The sequence below is a fragment of the Pagrus pagrus genome (assembly GCF_965226575.1).
Source record: "Pagrus pagrus genome assembly, chromosome: 5".
In the NCBI taxonomy this organism is placed as follows: Eukaryota; Metazoa; Chordata; class Actinopteri; order Spariformes; family Sparidae; genus Pagrus; species Pagrus pagrus.
In genome coordinates, this window is record NC_140189.1 from 10,268,657 (window position 1) to 10,272,960 (window position 4,304).

Here is a 4,304-nt window from a genome sequence, read left to right on the forward strand (position 1 = left end):
GCTTGGCCTTGAGTCCCTCCTGCTGCAGTCGAGCCAATACCACCTCTAGCCGCTGAAGATGCTGCTGTACCGTAGAAGAGAACACGACAATGTCATCAAGGTATAGAAGCAATGACTGCCCTTGTTGATCACCAAAGATTCTCTGCATTAATCTTTGAAAGGTACCGGGGGCATTACAGAGTCCAAACGGCATACGATTCCATTCAAACAAGCCGAATGGAGTGCAGAACGCAGTCTTGGGCCGGTCCTTCTCAGCGACCGGAACCTGGTTGTACCCACTGGCCAGGTCCATGGTGGAGAACCAGCGTGCCCCCGTCAGGGCATCCAACGACTCCTCAATGCGTGGCAGCGGGAACGCATCTTTCCTGGTCTTGCTATTTAGCTGCCGGTAATCAACACACATGCGCATGCTCCCATCCTTTTTTTTTACTAGCACAATGGGGGAGGCAAAGGGGCTGCAACTCTCTCTGATCACCTGTGCAGAAAGAAGCTGATTAATGTGTTCCTTAACAGCCTCATAATCAGAAGGAGGGACGCGCCTATAGCGTTGTTTGACAGGAGTCTCATCTACCAGAGGGATGTCATGAGAGATCAGGTTAGTGCAGCCTAAGTCACTGTCATGGGCAGAGAAAATAGGAGTGTATTTCCTAAGGAGAGACCGCACCTGACCCTGCTCTTCTAAGGACAAAGGAGACAGATCTACACCTTCAATGTGATCCTGCACTGTAGGTAAGACTGTCTGGGATGCTACAGTGGCTACAGTGGATGGAACTTCTGCGATTCCTGCAGGTAAGCTTACAACATTAACCTTTTCCAGGGTACCGACAACAGTGCGTGGATATAACATCACCTCTACGGAGCCAACATTCACAATGGGTATGTATGCTGTACCATTAACCACCCTAACCAAAGATGGAGAAGCCAGCAAACCAGCAGGTAAACCAGAGTCAAGGGTCTCAAACAACACTGTGGTATCAGAACACTGCTCTGAGCATGTAGCTGCCACTATCTTCATCACACCACCTGCAATGCGATAGGCACGCCTACCTCTGACCTTTGCCCTCCCTATTAGCTCCTGAGGGGTCTGCGTGGTTACCTGATGGCACTTCTGCAACGCCTGTGTAACAGGTTGTGGGGCCTGCGCAACAGAAGACAGTTTAAACAATGACAAACCATGCTGCACAAAGAGCTCTTGGTAGCATTTCTGGATCACATTCATTCCCAACACGCCAGGGGCCTGAAGAGAAGCATTACCAGGAATGTCCTTTACAACCAAGACGCCACACTGTAAAATCAGTTTACCACATAACTCAACATCTAGCTCCAAGTAGCCCATGTAGGGAATACTCAAACCATTAGCTGCCCTTAGCTGTAACCAACTACAGGATTTAAGCCGTTCTTGGCCCCAGGGTTCAAAATGCTTTTGGAAGAAGCTCTCGGTAACAGTAGAAACCATAGAACCAGTGTCAATTAAACATGGCACCTTGACTCCACCCATGATGACCTCTAAATGGGGACAAGATGAAACCAGTTTTGGAGCGTGAGCTAACTCACCTAGTACGGGACGTGAGCCGTTAGGAGCCCCACCCAAACTGTGGCTCTGCAGTTTGGTGGGTGCTAGTTTTCCGGAGCTGCGGTGGGTTCTGGCTGCCTGGCAGAGGGCCGGGAAGCTTGTGAGGAGAACTGAGGACGAGGGGAAGCACGCACACCATCACATTCTCTTGCAAAATGACCAGGTCTCTGACAGCGGTTACATACTAGAGGCCCACGAGGAGCTGGATGACTACGGGTATGAGGACGCTGCATACGAGCAAGGGTTTGGGTTAACTGATCGAGCTGTTCTTGTTGCTGCCTGAACATTTCCTTTATCTTACTCATTTCAGATGAAGGGGGGACACTAGCAACAGAATGAGCACCCTGGACTCCATATTGAATGCCACTGATGGAAGGGACAGAGTTACTACGGCCTCTAAAGGCGCTGGGCAGACCTTCACGTTCCCACCTAATTGCTTCCCCTCTGACATCAAGCAATGTAGCTGTAGGTTGACTACGCACAAACTGTTTAAGTTCTCGTCTTAAAGTGCTATCTAGCACCTGCTCAACAAACTGATCCCGCAACAGACCCTCAGCATTAAGCATTCCAGCTGGTGCACGCTGTTTTACTCTTCCCATAAGACTCATTAGGACAAGGGAGAACTCAAGTAATGTTTCTCCTTCATGTTGCTTACGAGAAAAGAAAGCTTCCTGCAAGGCCACATAAGACTCAGAACAGCCATAGAGTTCCTGTAGTATCACCACTATCCTAGCTGGATCCCCACGCTCTGTACTGGAGCGGTATTTAATTTCTTCCCGCGCTTCCCCCTCTAAATGGTCATAGAGAAAGAAAGCCTGATCAGTTGTAGATAAATGACGAGCCCTCATACATGACTGTACTTCCTCAAGCCACTCACTCAGTGCTATCCCTGACCTTCCCCTGAACATGGGGCACTTTCTATCTCGAGGCACAAACACTAACCTCTCGGCTGCAGAGACACTGGCAGCAGGCGGTGCTGATGAGGTTGAAGGTGTGGCACTAGGGGGTGGTACCACAGGGGCCTGCTCTTGACGCAACCTCTCATTGTCAGCTTTCAACTGTGCAACCAGATCTCGCAACTCTTGCAATTCCTCCTCCATTATTACAGCCCGATAAGTGAAACACAACTACAGCACAGTACACCCAACACAAGAAAAACCTCACCACAAATCAACACACTAGCTGCTGCTTTGCTTTCAAACAAAACGAGACAAACAAAACGTCCCGATAAACGAAATAGCATATACTCAAAGCGACTAAACCAAAAAGTAGAATGGAACACACGTCTCAGCCTTCAAAAGTATACCCTGCCAACAACGCCAATTTGTGGCGAGTGAATCGGGGGAGCAACCAGCGAACTGGTATAATTTCGGAGAAGCCAACAACGCCACTCGGGGAGTTTCACCCAGAGAATGATATTTTAACCACTGACAAACTGATCACTCAATAGCACGTAGGTCCGTTATACGATGAGGCAAGAGACGTGGTTCCAACAAAACAAGTTTTTTATTTTAAACAATATTAATAAAAGGCCAAAACAAAAACCAACAACTACTAGTGGGACAAAAGAAAATGGGTGAAGCTGAGGCTTACCAGTGGGGAGGAGGGCCCCCAGAAGTGCAGTATCCAAGAAGGAGGGTCACCCCAATCACACGTGAATATACACCCACGCGCACACACACACACACGTGAAGGTCACACCCGGGGTTGACAGCACACAGGAGGGGACACCACCACCGGAGGACACCAATCCCCACCACCTTAGGCTCTCAAACTTCTAAAAAAAAGAGGAAACAAAATACAAATTAGACATCAAATACTGGACTGCACTGATTGACTGCCAGAACAATAACAAAATAAATAGCAGTTAACAGAATAAACATGAAATCAGGTTAATTTTCAGAAACTAAACAGCCAGGTATGGTTAAATAAGAAAAACACAAAAAAAAACTAAAGATAAAGATGCTAAACAAACTCAATCATACAAACAATATTAACCAGGGTTAAGGGCATCAAGCAAAATAGCAATAAACCAAAAGAATTAAGCCCACTGGCAACTAATGAAGTGGCCAAAGAAAATAAGTAAGTAGGGACTAAAGGAAAGATAAAGCAGCAATTAGTCCAGATGAGCCAAGTAACAGTGGTTAGCCACGATGAGCTAACAGTAGGCAAAGCAGCAGCATAGTTAGGGATGAGCCAAGTAGCTGCGACGCTTCTGGCTGCTTAACCTGGACTCGCGGTCCCGATCCAGCAGTACTAATGAGCCAGCTGAGGGAGGGGGGGGACAGACGAGAGCCTTCAGGCGCTCTTCCGCCCTAAGTGAACCAGCTGCAATTAGTGAGAGCGTCCCGGCTGAGGGAGGGAGAGGGTCCACAGCATCTGCGACAACAGCGGGCGCACCGGAAATGAGATAGGCTACAGCGACAGAGGGAAAGCAAGGAGGACCACTAGCTGCCTTTATAGTTTGCCTGCCTACAGTGATTGGCTGTCGATCACTGATCAGTTTAAAATGAACAGAGCCATGCAAGTAGACATAACAGGGCTCCGTTCTGCTACATAACAAAACATATTGTGCCAATATTTGCAAAGAAACTCATCATTAAGTGTGCAATGTTATTGTACTGTTATTGTCCCTGGCTGGACACTAACGTTAACGTTAAGTTAACTTAAACTATAAAAACTGTTATAATCTAAACTTAAATTCCTATGAGTACCCAATAAAAAGGAGGTC

The 4,304-nt window shown here is 47.5% G+C and overlaps 1 long non-coding RNA gene across 1 annotated transcript; it reads right to left on the minus strand.

Annotated features, from left to right (window-relative positions):
* Positions 1-3,060: 3,060 nt before the first annotated feature.
* On the minus strand, positions 3,061-4,078 carry LOC311257870. The gene is made up of 2 exons (XR_014622667.1): positions 3,899-4,078; positions 3,061-3,350 (listed from the first exon to the last, which is right to left on the minus strand). It is a non-coding gene; the product is annotated as an uncharacterized lncRNA (long non-coding RNA).
* Positions 4,079-4,304: the final 226 nt, after the last annotated feature.